This window comes from Urocitellus parryii, chromosome 10 (assembly GCF_045843805.1).
Source record: "Urocitellus parryii isolate mUroPar1 chromosome 10, mUroPar1.hap1, whole genome shotgun sequence".
Lineage (NCBI taxonomy): Eukaryota > Metazoa > Chordata > Mammalia > Rodentia > Sciuridae > Urocitellus > Urocitellus parryii.
Window position 1 is genome coordinate 126,774,567 of NC_135540.1, and position 15,562 is coordinate 126,790,128.

General features: G+C 50.2%; 1 protein-coding gene and 1 non-coding gene across 4 annotated transcripts in view; one reads left to right on the forward strand and one right to left on the reverse strand.

Moving 5' to 3' along the window:
* Ccdc149 (coiled-coil domain containing 149) overlaps positions 1-15,562 on the forward strand; it is a 91,558-nt gene that overhangs the window by 11,247 nt on the left and 64,749 nt on the right. The window lies entirely within an intron of this gene.
* Positions 4,402-4,551, reverse strand: LOC113193466 (small nucleolar RNA SNORA67). Its single transcript, XR_003302145.1, has one exon. It is a non-coding gene; the product is annotated as a small nucleolar RNA SNORA67 (small nucleolar RNA).

The following is a 15,562-nucleotide window of genomic DNA, read 5'->3' on the forward strand; positions in this document are numbered from 1 at the left end:
GATCTGTCCTCTGATGGGGAGACTGAGAATGTCCTGTTAGCAGTAGAGAAGGATCTGGGGTCGTGGGTGAGGCCTTCACTCTGGAGGAGGCTGGTGGAGTGATTGTTTGTGTTCAGTGGAAGCAGGTGGGTAGGTGCCCTAGGCGGGGAACTGGTCTTCCAGGGGCGTATGTGAGGGGCGGGGTGGGGAAAGGCTTGTGCAGAGCACAGGACCCATCTGTACCTGCATCTCTGCCCCTTGCTCTTATCCACTTTCAACCCACTTGATTTTGCTGTCCACCTCTTCTTTGTCCAAATGACCCTGGTGCGTGCCTACTATCCTGGCCAGCTGCTCTGGGTTACCCAAGTCCTCAGCTCCCTGCTAGGGAGCTCCGTGGTCTTGGGCCGAGCTCCTGACGTTGAAGGCCTTATCTCCTCTGGACTTTGTACAGTGGAGATAATTCTACCTGCCTGTGTATCTTGGTTAAGGTGACAATAAAGCGAGGCAGAGTGTGTCAATTGTATTTTAAGGCCCTAGGCCGCTGTGGGCCTCCTGTCTTTGTCTGACTTTGGGAAAACCCTTCCCCAGGTCTCCAGAGATGTTCCTCCAGAGGGAGGGGATGTGTCACCTGCCAGCTGTCAACCTGATGCCATGGAAAATTCATATTGATGAGGCACAGATTGATGGCCTGCTTGCTGCCATCTGCAGACCCACCACCAGGGCAGTATTGGAGGTGGCTTTTCCTAGCCAGTTCCAATTTGCTTTATAATTGGCTCCAGGATGGTGAGTCTGTGGGGTCAGCCTGCGACCTCTTCCTTCCCAGCAGTCTCCTTCTTTTCCAGACTCGCAGGTGTGCTCACAGCCTGTTCATCAACCCTGGGCCACTTCCTCTTCCCCAGCATCTCCGAGAACTTCCTGTTTACCTCCCAACTTTGTGCCCTGCCTCTCGCCCACGTTGTTCTGCCCTTTCCTGTTGGTACCCTCTCTGCTCTTCATCTGCCGACTGCTCTGCTTTCTTCTTTTGCTGGGGTTTTGAATCACCCCTTAATAGACTTCTCAGTGTGAAGCCTGGGTTTCCATGGTCCAGGCCTCTCCTCAGGTGGCCCCTGGTTCTCTCACTGTCCCTGACTGCTCTCTCCAGGTTCAGTCACGACTGCCTTGCCCTCATCTGACAGCTCTCTTCCCCTCCTGCCATTGCAGGGCATCGGTCCAGCCCTGCCTCTCTGACCACGGGTCCTGGGCCACCCGTGTTGGGGTTGCCCGTGCTCCTGCCTCGCGTCTAGCCTGCAGCTGCTTCAGAGCAGGAGCAGCTGGTTCATCGGAGCCTCCCACTGGGCCTGGCTCAGTGTCCTGTGTGGAGTGAACAAATCTCAAAGAATTCCAAATCCAAAGGGTTCTCATTTGAACTCTTGAACTGAAAAACTGCCCCCCCCCCGTTTTTAAAATTTTCCCAAACAAATTTCTCATCTGTTTCTTTCCCCAAAGTCCCCTCATTCTCCATTTTTATCCCATAGAACTTCTGACTCTCAAAGTACAGGTTGTGATCTTTTAAAGGGAGCCAGTCACATCCCTGTTTAATAAGCCCAGTGGTTTATAAGTTTACCACAACACAGGCCCTCGCTGCCTCTCTTCTTCTCCTTCCTCCCGAGCATGAACCTCAGGGTGTCAGATAGACGCCTGAAAAAAGCCAGAGGCTGCGGGTGGGAAATGACTTGGTTATGAAGTGGGGCTTTCTGTGGGGATCAGACCTGCATTGTCGTGTGAAGGAGTGTGTGCTTCTTCATCTGCGCTCCTGACCTGGAGCTAAGCTTGCTCCGAAGCTCATCTGCCACCCACGGTTGACTCTTTTGCAAAGAAGTTGCGGGATTTCTTGGGTTTCTGTGGTCACCTTCTCATCATGAGAAATAGTAATAAAAATAATTCCTTACACTTGTCTTTCCTCAACTGATGTTCAAGAGGATTTGCTATGTCCTTGGCACTCTGCCAAAAGTCAGGGACACAATCCATTGGGGGGACATTGTCACCTTCCTCTACGTTCCCTTTGTACCATTCTGAAGGTTGGACACAGAGCAGGTGGTCAAGTCTACATTTTATAGATAAAGAAATGGGAATCCAGAGTGTTTCCAGAGTGCCCAGAAATTTAGAGCCCTTGTGTTATGGTTTGGATGTGAGGTGTCCCCCAAAAGTTCACGTGTGAGATGGTGCAAGAAGGTCCAGAGGAGAAATGATTGGAGTGTGAGCGTCCTTGTGAGAGTCTTAACCCAATCAGTGAATTAATCCCCTGATATGGGTTAACTGAGTGGTTACTGAAGTGGTAGGGAGTGGCTGGAGGAGGTGGGGATTAGGGCGTGGCTTTGGGGTATAGATTTGTATCTGGCAAGTGGAGTCTCTGCTTATTGATCAGCGTGACGTGAGCTGCTCCCCCCTGCCACACATCCGCCACGATGTTCAGCCTCACCTCCAGCCCCGAGGAATGGAGCCGGCCTTTATGGACTAAGACCTCTGAAACCGTGAGCCCTTAGATAAACTCTCCCTCCTCTACAGCTGTTCTGGTCAGATCCTTAGTCACGTAGGGAAAGAGCTGACTAAAACACCCTTTTATGGTCACTCAGCAAGATGGAAGGTGGAGAGCCAGGTGTAACTTCGGTCACATGCTGGGAGCCTCGGCTGGGCCTCTGCACCATTTCCATGAAGAGGTGACAGCCTTTGCTGCTAGAAGACGCCTTTCCTCAGTCGGCTTCCAGCTGACTCGGATCTAAATCCAAGAATTTAAGCTAAAAAGGGAGACTTTGGGGTCTGGTTCTAGATTCCTATCCAGACTTCAGGAGAGGCTGGGAGCTGAGCCACGGTGGGGTAAGGATCCCTGCAGATGTGACCCAAAGGGGACGGTCAGAACACTCTGCGGTCGTTGGCCGGGGCAGGGGCACTGGGTGACGCGCTCTGATGAGCAGTTTCTCCCAGGAAGTGAGAGAGCCTCACAGTACCAGTTCACCTCCCTCGACCTGCTTCACCCCACCTCAGAGAGTCTCCCTGGGCAGCTGGGGGGCCGCCCTTGAGGGCCTGACCTGCGAATGAGGGAAGGTTTGGGAAGAAGAGAGAGGCGGAAGGTGTTTTCTGGAGATAATAAACTCCTTGGGTAGTGGTGGATTTAAACTTTAAACAGTAATATGAATTCACCACACGCTCCAAATTTAGAAAACACAGATATGTTTAAAGGGAAAAAAGTCTGTAGTTTCACTACTCAGAACTGAATGCTGTTAGCATTCAAATGTACAATCCCCGTTTTCTCAGGCCACTCTTGCTAAAAATGACTTTATAGTACATGCTATTTTAGCTTTTCATTGGTATTGAGGCTAAATACAGACTGTGAGTGCACACATTTTAAGTGGGCAGCTCAGTCCTGTTTTACATATGTCTGGGCCAGTGTGACCACCATCCAGATCAAGGTCTAGAACATTCTCAGCTTCCCAGAGGGTTCTATATGCCCTTCGTCATAGTCCCCCTGCCCTAGAGGGAACCGTTATTCTCATTTCTGTTCCAATATGCTGTCTTAAAATTTGTTTTTTCTACCCAGCAATAAATATCACACCATTTCCATGTCACTCATCCCCATCATTGTCGCCGTCATTACCCTTACTGTCACCATCCTCATCAGTCATAATGGCAGCACAGGACTCTGTGATGTTGACAAACCGCACATTTGCTGGACCTGAAGCCAATGTCTTAGGGACACTTACTGCATTGCCTCCCCCTGTCAGGAGTGCAGGTGTGAGACAGCAGAACAGGCTGCAGGGACAGGGGCTGGCTCACTTAGTATCCTGGATGTGCCTCGGTGTGTTGCCGTGACATCCCTGGGTGTATCTGAATGGGCATCTGACGTCCCAGCCCTTGGTGTGAGGTGTCTGTGGGAGAGCAAGTTCTAGAAACTACCTCATTCCATTCCTCAGCTGCCTTCTGAAAAAGCCACTTTTTTTTCTTTTACCTCAAAAATTGACATTTATTTAAAAAAAAAAGAAAGAAAGAAAAAAATGACACGATGCCCATCCCTTGGCCCCCTTCCCTCCCCCTTCCAGCTGCTCCTTACTCCCAGGACTGAACCCTGGCTGCAGTTAGGTAGCAGGACAGCCCCTCTCAGATGAGGTCAGCAGCACTGAGGGGCATCTCTTCAATGGAGGTGTTGTAGAAGGTCTCCGTGTCTCAAAGAGTCCTCTGTCTTCTCTGTCACCATGTTAATAGCCACACCCTCATGGCCAGAACGCCCACCTCGACCAGTTCTGTGGATGTAGTTTCCCTGTTGGTGGGGAGGTCATAGTTGATGACTGAAGAAACCTGCTGCACATCAGTGTCTCTGGCCTGGGTCAAGAAGGATGGCCAGTTCAGCCTGTGAATTGAGATATGATCCATCCACAGGGACTTACATATGCAAGTAGGCAGCCAAAGGAAGGCAAAAGAAATCAAGTATCCTGTGTCTCCCAAAGACCTAGGCATGCGGTCTTCTTCCAAGTTGCTCCTTTCCTGAGAGGCACTAGTGAAAAGGCCACTTTTAAAAGATAAGAGAGGACTTCATTGGACAATTTGAACACCTGAGTTTGAGAGAGGTTCTTTTAAGACGATGTTGGTGAGCAAGGAAAGTAGCTGATTTGATGGCTGGAGTCATTGTGAAGATGACTCCACGCATCTCCCAGAAACACTCCCCCTGGTGCTGAGCGGCCAAGCCTTAGCAGGATGCTGGCATTGGCCATGCCCATTGAAATGCCCTCTCCTCTTCCCCTTCTTCTGGTTTGGTTTGTGGGGATTTTCCTACCACAAATACTACAACCACCACTCTGATTGCCATGATAGTTTGAGCACGCCAATCTGAAATTCAAAATACAAAACTCTGAGTGCGGACACAAATCTACACGGTGCCTTCTGATGGTTCTTTGTACACGAAGTTTGTTTCATGCACAAAATTATTTAAAATATCGTATAAAACTATCTTCACGCAGTGTGCCTAAGGCAGACATGAAACACGAATGAATCTGGTTTCCATTTGGGTCCCATCCCCAAGATATCTCCTGTATACGTAATTATTTCAAAACTGATAAAAGCCCCCAATCTGAAACACTTCTGGTCCCAAGCATTTTGGATGAGGGATGCTCCACCTGTCCTGCTCTCATTATCATCACTCATGACAGGAAAGTCGCAAAAGTCTCCACTTGTGGTTTATTTGAAAGAGCAGGGGAATACAGAGTCGAGCACTTTGGCTGCGTAGGATGCTTTACCTGTGCACCTTCCTCTATTCCCCACAGCCCTGGAGGCAGCTGCAGTTGCCGTGGGTGCAGGCCGTGGCCATGGGTGCAGGCCATGGTCGATGCAGCCGAGAGCTAAGCAGGCAGAAGGGAGCGTGTGAGAAACGCAGGAGCTGGGGCGCGATCCCCAAGCTTTCTGATCCTGGAGCCTGTTTTTCCCACTCTGCTGGAGCCTTAGTGACCGAGTGGACCAACCAACCTGGCACACTGATGTACTTACTTTCAGAAAGTATGTATTTGGATGATGGTGCCAGAAGGGAACTATTCTTACATTTAAAACCCCCTTTCATGCCCCAGTAAGATGCTCTCACACCTTTGTGTCTTGGAGATCCATGTCAGCAGTGGTGACTCCTATAACCTATAACTCCTATAACTCCAATTACACATTGTCGGTACAATGCACGTGCCAGATTTCCTCAAGGTCGGTTTGGGCCTTGGGCACATGGGTATGACGTTGGTTTGCTCTTTAGGATAACATTACTGTGGTCCAGAGAGACAAGTGTCCTAGGGAAGACAGAACTGTCTCTCTCAAGACAGCCTGTACCATGGCTCTGTTGTCGGAGCCCAGCAAACTTTCCATTTCTCTGGCCCCCACCATCCCAAGAAGGAGGCTTTGTGCTTTGTGGACCCGTGTGTGGCTGGAAGGGAGACAGGAAGAAGAGTGTTCCTCCCTTTAAGGGAATCCGGAGTCCCACAGGACACTTCTGCCTCCATCCTGTGGTCCAGTGCTTTGTGTGAATGTCGGACCCTCATGGGATCCATCTGGTAGGGCCTCGTCGTGAGGTCAAGGGAGCTAATGTGAGGGAAGTGCCCAGAACAGTGCCGCCATCAGTGTTGGCTAATGCTGCCATGGTCGTATCTGGGTTCTGAGCCCATCCGATTGGGCAGGCCTTTCAATTATTTCAGGCTTTGTGCCCTGTCACCTGGTGTGGACAGCAGCTGGCGCTGGTGATGTCCATGAAGAAGATGCTGATGATGGGGCCGATGTTGATGTCTTAGTAAGTGATGGCCACGTGCTGATCACTAGGCTGACACCTGGTTGGCACAGTCTCATGTAATCATTGATATAGGTATGGGCATGGCCCCCGTCTTACAGATGGAAGGTCTAGGCTCAGCAAGAGATGGATTGATTTGCTCAAGATCACTCAGAAGTGAGGGCGGGGGTTGGGACCCAGGGTCTCACTTGGCTTGTCCTCTGCTACTGTATCCTTCCAGCATTCTGCCTCTGAGTTTCCTCTCCTATTCGAATGGTCAGCTCGGTCATGTACTGAGTAGTGCCTTTTTTTTTTTCCTGCAAATGACATAATTTTATTTTATTTTATGGTTGAGTAAAACTCCATTTTGTATGTATACCACATTTTCTTTATCCATTCATCCATTGATGGACATCTAGACTGGTTCCACTGTTCGGCGATTGTGAATTTGCTGCTAATAAAACATGGGTATGAATGTATCACTACAGTACGGTGACTTTAATTCTTTAGGATGGATGCTGGGGAGTGGTAGAGCTATTTTGATGCTACTCTTGATGACAGTCCTAATTATCATTGAACTTTTTTACTGAAAGAGAAGTACTCATCCTTTGACTTTACCTGTGTCAGTCATACCTGGGTTTAATGCCAGGGGTGTTTTTGTCAGGGTATCAAAAACATGCAGACAAGTAAACCTAACCACCCGTTTTATTGCCATTTAAACACTGTCCTGGAGAACAGTGGGGACGGAGACAGTGGTGGGGGTGGATGAATGGACTGTCAAGGAAAAACGAGTAAAACTGGGCCCCGTATTGGCTTGCAGTCCACTGGTGATTTGTAGCCAGTGAGGTTTTCTCCCTCTTCCTGGAAGGCCATAATTTACTCGGGTCACCCCTGAGAGCCATTCACTAACGTAATCAACCCATTTGCACAGTTATTGGCCAGAGAAACAGCCCCGGATGATAGAATCCCCGCCTTAAGTGGTTACCATTTAGTTTGTCCTCTGAAAACTCCAGTGGTTTCAATCATCCCCCGTGTCCCGGAAGAATCTCTGCTGACTTTTTCCTGTGGGCTGGCTTCGGAACTCACGGTTCTTGTTGAGGAAAATTTGTCACTCATCAGTGACGCCTGGAGATGGCGGGAAAAAAACGTAAGCACGAGGAAGACGTACTGCAGGAGCTAATTAGCAGTGCTCAGGAAAATATGAGCAGGGGTAGACAGAGCTTCAGCTGGGGACACCTGTAGGTGACAATTTGGGGCCCAAGTGGCCCTTTAGTACTTTCTCTGAGGTTTTTCTTCATCCAGGGAGAAGGACTGTAATGATCGTGACTGGTTGAAAGCTTGGCAGGTGGTGGTCAGAGGCCTGCTTACTTGGGGATGAAGTGGTGGTGGATGTTCATGGCTGATTTCAAGATCTCAAGCCTGCAGATGCCTGCCACTTGGGGCAGACTGGGATGGGACACCTCCTTGCCTATTGGAGGATTTGTACCCGAGACTGGAGTGTCAGAGGGTGGACACTGGGACTGTTCCCACACATCGTCCCCTCCGGTTGACTCTGTCTCCAGTGCTCTGGCCTCAGGGGACTGGTCACTCCAGCAGGGGATAGTGTTCACCAGAAAAGCAAGACCTCTCCACAAGCAGGAGTGGAGATGATTTTCGTCTTGAATGGGACAAAAGCTGTTCTTTTGATTTCTGTGTTAAGATTGGTGCCTTTGGAGTCTATTGAGTGGTTCTTTCAGGTGCCCTCTTTTATGGAACCCTACGGCCTCCTGTGAGGGGATGTGGGGCTGTGGTAGAAATGGTATGGAACAAGCCTGGGTTCAAATCCCACCTTTATCTCTTATCAGCTGCAGGAATCTGTTGTCATTATCTTTACTTGCTTTTAAAAATCTCTTAGAGGCTTAAAATTTATAAAAGGGGACAGTAATCTCTCCTTTTGGAATGGCCATGGGGATTAATGATTGGTTCATCTGAAGCACTGGGTCCAAAATCATGATTATTTATAATATTATTATTTATTATAGAAGGGAAAAGAGAGTCACAGAGTGGGTGAGGGGCCCCTTCTGGTCCCCTTGGTATGCAATGGCTGTGAGACCCACACTCCACATCCCGGGTGCCACGCTTTGTCTGGGTCTCCTGGGTGCCGTCCCATCTGGCCCAAGGGCAGCCAGGAACTGGTTTTAGTTCTGCCCCTGCCACTCCATGGCCCTCTCGGTGCCTCCCCTGCCAAAGCAGAAGCAACACACCCTTCCCCTCCGCCTCCCAGTGTTTGGAAGATGAGCCACAGGAGTTTCACATTTAAAGTCAGTCTGACCAAAATATCGTGTACACCTTACCAACACTTTACCAATATCCTGCCTGCAAAAAGAGCCCTCTGCTACTGAGTGGAATTGTTATTCCAGAAGGTGGTAACCAGCTGTCCATCACCCACTCCACATGGGACTGTTAGGCTCAGCATGTAACTGAAGTGGGTGAGGCACTGTTTAATCCTTTAGCGCCTGTCTCATAGGCCACCTCTGTATCCGGCATATCCCAGGCCCCCGGCAGCCCAGCTGGAAGTGGGGGACCCTTGACTGTGGCTCATTTGCAAGCTCTAGCTTGAACACATGGTCTCTGGTGCAAAGCAGAACCAGGGTCCCACTGTCAACATCTTGGCCTGAGCTTGAGGCAGGGGACTGGGGACACAGCAACTTCATGGTGGGCAAGCAGTGACTTAAAACAATCTATGCCATCTTTGGCGAAGGAGAGGGGGTCCCTTGGCCCGTTTATGGGCAATGGAAGGAGAGCAATCCTCTTTCTCATGTTTTCTCTTCATCTCATGGGCCCAGAAGCACAGGGCATGCTTGTTGGAGAGCATAGGGGCTAAGAAGATGAGAAGGGGGATAGGAAGAGAGATATTCAGATGAAGCTTGGTTATTCAAGACTTCAGTTAGCCAAGACTGTCAGGAATTTCACATAGCCCCCAGCTACTGCAGTTCACATTATAAACTCTTCCAATTACCTGAAATCTCACTTAACTTAAATTCCAGCACATCCCCTGGGGCATTCAAATAATCAAAGTTTGCCTGTCGAAAGTAATGTGGAGAGGGAAAAATGGGATGGTGGGTCTGAGAAAGGTAGATCATAAAAAAATTCATCTTAGAGAATGGCATCAGAATCATTAACCACCAACTTGAAATTGCTGAAATGTTATCTGAAAATTACGGAGGCCAACACAGATTTAGAAGAGGGCAGTGCAGGGCATGCCCACCTGACCATGGAAAGAGGCCAGGGCTGTGGGCAGGAGATTAGATAAAACCAGCAACGGAGGCGGACCTGCCTGGCCTTTTACTCTGTACACACCCAAACTGGTGTCTGGAGAAGTTCAGTACCTGTGTCTGCAAGGGACAGTCCTGTATGCCTGTGCCGGGTTGCCAATCTGCAGGACTTCTGAGAAGGAAGGTAAGGAAGGGACTATAGGGCCCTGGGATGGTAGGGAAGCACTCCTTATGATGAAAACAAGGTCAGCATACAAAGGGAGTTTTGATAATCCCGTAGGAAACATCCTGCACTCTTCCCGTGCACACTGAGACTCCCCCTCCAAAACTCGAGGCTAACATGGTGTTTAACTGATGACCAGCACAGGGAAATATGTAAGTGTATCAGTACAGTCTAAATCGACATACGCATGCATGGGTTCAGTGGAAACTGAAATTCACTTACGTCTCCAGTGAAGACTGAGCTCCGCCCGCCCTGGAGATGCCAAGTGAAAGTGATGACCCTGGTCAGGCTGCCAGGTGGGCGGGGCACAGGGTGCGCATGTGCATTCCTCTGGGCCAGGTGGTGGTCATCCAGGTAAAGCCAGGAAGTCAGCTCTTCCTGTGCCTGGGGATGGTGGAGTGTTTCCCAGCCCCAGAGCCAGGTCCAGGACACAGAAAGGGAAGAGAGAGGGAGGCAGGAAAGGGAGAGAGTGTGGGAGTGGGGCAGGTGGGTGTGACGGAACGTGCAGAAGGGCCGTGGGCCATCAAGTCGGCGAGGCACATGCAGCCACATATCAGGGGTCTTATTTGCCAGTCTCCTTGGTACTAGAGATTTTTGTTAAAGGAGGGCGGGAGGGCCTTGATTTGTGTTTCTCAAGGAGTCTGGGATCTGGAGTAGGTAGGGAAGCCGGAAGAGGCAGCGGCAGGCAGAGGTCACCCTCCCCCCCAACCCCAGCCGAGGATGGCTTCTTGGGTTGAGAAGGTGTTGATGGTGGCTGCGGTTTACCTGGGCGGCTTGTTAGATGGGAAGGCAGAGGATGTCAGGGGAGAAGGCCCTAACAGTAGAAGGTGGAGAGCGGGTATGTTACCTGACAATGTAACAAATCCCCGGAGATAGTCAACTTACATAGAGAAAAGGGTTACTTGGGCTCAGTTTTAGAGGTCCTAGGCCATGGTTAGGTAGCCCTGCTGCTTTTGGGCCTGTGGTGAGTCAGCGCATCATGGTGGGATCTCGCGTGGCAGAGCACTCACCTCATGGCCAGTTTGCCAAAGAGGAAGGGCCCGGGGCCCCACCCTCCCTTCCCAGGGCATTCCCAAGGACACGAAGGCCTTCCTCTAAGCCCCGCCTCCAAAGGTCCCCTCCCCTCCGCTCCCAACAGCAGGCTCCAGGGAGCAAGACTGCAACTCAGGGCCTCTGGGGGACAGGGAAGACTCAAACTAGAGCAACGGGGCAGGGGGTCCTCTGAGAAAGAGGTGGTCTGCAGTGGGAAGCTTCCAAATTCTTCCTGAACACCACCCCTTCAGCTCCGTGTGTTTCTGGTTACCTAGGGAGTCTGGTGGATCAGTGGGCAGGGCTTTGCAGCAGCTGATGAGCGCTAGCCTGATCCCATCAGTAAAAGTCACCGAAGACCACGAGTCACAGATTGGCTGAGAGGGTCACTTGGCAGAGCTACCCCCCTGACACCCCGCCACCTTCATCTCTCAGCTGTAGTTATCTGGTCGTAAAGCCATCCAAATAGTAATGTAGTATGTCAGATAGTCGTTTAATTATTATGATCTTCCTTGTAGCAATTATGATTTGCTTTATTGCAGATAACAGGAAACAGGTAGATAAAAGCCACTCAACAGAGAAAACTGTGGATTAGGGTCTGTAAGACGAAGGGTATGAGGCTACCTCCAGGGTGTTTGTGTGTGGGCATGTGTTTACATGGACAAATGAGTGATGAATTCTGCTTTAAAAAGTGTAATTGAAATGCAATTCAAAAGAGATCTCTTTTTGAATGGATAATAAAAATATTTCATGATAGGTAGTATACATGCCAGAAAACTGGGTGTATTTTCCCATATGTATTCCATTCACAGTTCATTGATTACCCAGCATACGGTGTGTGGCTTGTTTCCTGCTCCTGGTGGCCAGTGTACGCGCAGTTGCAGCAGTGGGGGCTCAGCAGGAGTGCGTCTGAGCCTCCGTTGCGTGGTTCACAGGGGTGCAGAGGTCAACTCACATAAAGAAAATTCTTATTAAACGACCAGTGTTTCTTATACAACCTTTACTCATGAACCACAAGAAGGGGGACTTTAGCAAGACAGAGAAATAAACACAGTGGAAGGGTCTCCCCCGAGTTGGGGTGGAGAGCATTTGTTCCCACCGTGCATCTCTATTTCTCACTTGTGTGACCATTGGATACAGCCTGCATGCAACAGGGACTGGGGACCGGTTCCCTGTCCCCAAGCAGCCCAAGAATGGCACGTCAGAGGCCAGCTGGAGACACTCTTGAACAGAGAGACAGAGAGCCCGAGGCCTAGGGGAGTTTAGTGCACCCCATCTGCAGCCAGAACTTTCCTGCAATGAGACCTCACAGCTGGTGGTGCCAGGTCCTTCCTGTCCCCGGCATCCAGAGCTGCCTAGCTAGACCTGTGCTGTCTTCCTGCCAAGGCTGTTGGTGCCCCTGTCCTTCCAGCACCTTCCTGTGTTAGAGTCGCTCACCACCAGAGTCCTGACTGACAGGTGCAACACCCGAGTGGCTCCCTCATGTCCTGCCTTTGGGATGAAGGATGATGGGCCCCGCTGAGCTTCAGTGTCCTCATCTCGAAGATGGGACTGGTCTTACAGCCTGGTGCAGAGGGCGGCTGTAGGGGTCCTATATGACATTTCCAGGGAGCATCGAGCAGAGTTTGGAGAAGAGTAGGACCACCAAACAGGGGCTGCTGTGGCTGCTGTCATGATCAAATAAAGGTCTTGTGGTCATCACCCCAGACCAGGCCTGGCACCTAGTCAGCATTCACAAAATGCTCATTCCTCTTCTCCTTTCCCCTTCCTGAAAAGTAACCGAATTCCTGCTTTCCTGAGGCTGGAAGGAGAACAAGAGTCCATGGTCCCTATTCTACGTGTGGACCCAACCAACAGAATCAGCATAAAGAGAATTCAGTGCAGATCCCTTGGCCCTGCCTGAGGGACTGGAAATGGATATGTTTCCTGGCTTTGCCCTGCTCAGCTCGGCCCTTTGGATTGTGTTTGGGCAGCCAGGTGACCCACTGGCCCACTGATGGGACTGATACCAGGTGTCATGGCTGAGTCCACGTGGGCCTGCGGTTGCCTGGACAGCGCCTGCTGACCGTGTCGCATTAGGCAGTGTGATAAGAGAACACTGAGAAGCAGCAGAGTCAGTGGGTTCCCTGGGGTCTGCCAAATCCCGTCAAGCTGCAGGGTGGGTGGCGTGTCTGGGTGGCCCCTGGGCCAGGCTGCTCTCTCCTCCCCTGCCCACCCCGTGCAGTGTGGTGTCACTTGCTCCACAGGATGCCAGCATGGGGCTGTCTTCCTAAGAGGGCTCCTGGTGATGCTCTCCCATCCACAGACTTTTAGGCTCCTTCCAGCTAATAAGATCTGATAGACCTACAGTGCTCAGCAGCGCCAGGACCTGGCCTGTCCCTCCAGCTCCCCCACCCACCCACCCGGCCAGCCCAGGCAGCCGCCGCTCCCTTTGCACCCAGCTCCTCCCAGCGGGGCCGCTGGCCTCTGTGCCACTCTGTGGCTGCGTCCCTGCCTGGGGGTTGTTCACCCAGTGCTGTGGTGTCCACAAACACTGTGTGTCCCTCTCCCTGTTCTTTAGGGTGCATTTCAAATGACGCATCTTCTTCCAGCTCTTTGAACGCCTTCTTTGCCCAGCTGTGATCACTCCCTCCTCGTGATAAAAAGAGACATAATGCCCCAAATGAAGTGTATGTAAAACACAATGTTATTATAACAGAGATGAAATTTTCTGCATTTCATGTTCTTAGGGTATAGCAGCAATGACAACACACATTCGACACTGACCACTTCACATATACGAACTGTTCCTTGCACCAATCCTGTGACAGTACTAAAACTATCCCTGTTTATTAAGCAGGGACAGCTTTGTCCCTAACACTGTATATCCACTAAGTGGGGACACTTAATAAAAAGAGAGGCTGAGTAGTTGATCACATAGCTAGAAAGTGGCAAAGCCAAGATCGAAGGCCCACATTTGGGCTCCTTCTGCTATGACCTCCACGATGACCCCAAGCTTCATTTCTCTCTGTTTTGAGAGTTTTGTAACTTTCTTACGGTGTTTAGCATCTTGGAGTTAGTACTGTTAGTGATTGATAATCAGGCTACCTATTACCTTCGTTATTATCTTCTATATGACAAATGATAAATTCTAAGCTTATGGACTAGCCATAGTTTGTATGAATTTGGTGGCATAAAAGGAGCACTATGCTTGGACTGAAAAGAATCCTCAGTTTAGGTCCGACCTTGGGTCCTGCAGCAACCTTGGATAAGTCACCTCAACATGGGGAGCCCCAGTTGCCTTGTCTGTAGCATGAGGAGCCGGGGCTGATTCCTGTGGTCTTTCTTTGCTGAGAGTGTGGGCATCTAGACCACATATGCCACAGGTACTGTGAAGCTGGGGTGAGAATGCGTTGGGGTTTCCTCATTCTCTGCGTGTGACTGTACCTGCCTTCTCATTTTGTCACCTAGTTGACATCTCCACGGACATATTTACACTTACACACAGAGGATGGGTGGAGACAGTTTGCACAGCACTGTGCTGTAGCACCAGGTGGGCACCTTGCATTTTTCTCAGTGCTGGGGAGAAGGGATGAATGGAATGACGTCTGCTGTCATGTGATGCTGAAAATAAACCCATAACCAGATGTGTAACTCAAGGTCAAGTAATGGTAAATGCTGCAAAGCCAAGTAAAATCAGATAATGGAACTGAGAGTCCCAGAGGTACCAGAGAGGGACGATCATCCAGAAAAGGAAACAGCAAGGATTTGGACAAAGCCAGGGAATGGGGGGAGCACTGCAAACAGGGAACGACTGTGCAAAGGTCCTGGGGTGGGACACAGATACTTCCCTTAGAGCTGAATAGTTACCTCTAGGAGCGTCTTGTTGAAAATACGCTTCTATCCCAGAGAGGTAACGTGTTGAACTGCTGATAACTTACTTGCTACCAATGTCGAAGAGTCAAAGGAGCTTGGAACGTCTACTGGAAACTTCTGCTTTGAGCAGTGTGCCCCTGAGAAAGACACTGAACCTTTCTGAATCCCAGCTACTTGGCCCATATAATGGGAAAAACAGTTCTGGTGCCAGTTGTCACGGTGTTGGTTATTAAGCGAGAGTTTGGGCAAATGCTTCGTTTGCCTTAAATGATGCACAAGTAATGTCTGATTTTTAAAAACTTTACATGGCGTGCTAACATGGCGCACTTCAGTCCTGACTCATCAGATCTTGCCTCAGTCGGAAAGTCAGAGCTGGTGACTCGCTCACGCAGTGACGGTTGTCCGGGTGCCTCTGGTGCCCGCTCATGCCCAGCATCATCTCTGAAGCTCTTTCCCCCCACCCCACCCCCAACCTGTGTTTCTCTTGTGCCTGGCACGAGAATATCTAAACATCTGTTGAAAGAATGAGAAAGTGTGCAGTGGTAGTGACTTTCACACTTCTAACGTGGCAGCCCTCGAAGCCCCTGACCCTTACTGCACGGGACGCACTCGGACAGTTTCTGCTCAGTTCTCTTTCTTCCTTCCTTCCTTCCTTCCTTCCTTCCTTCCTTCCTTCCTTCCTTCCTTCCTTCCTTCCTTCCTTCCTTCCTATTAAAGAGAATGAGGGTTACAACTGAATTGATTTCACTACCCAGACTAATGGGTCATGACCACGATTTGAAAACACCATGGGATATTATGGATGTTCTGGGATATTCTGGCTGACAGGAACTTTGTTCTTTGCCGTCGGGAGAGTCACTGGGGTTACCTGTGAGGCTCGTCCCAGCTCCAGCCTTGGGTGCTGATTCTGAAAGAGAGGAAATAGGAGGCTCTGGAAATGGGCACAGGCACAGTGTG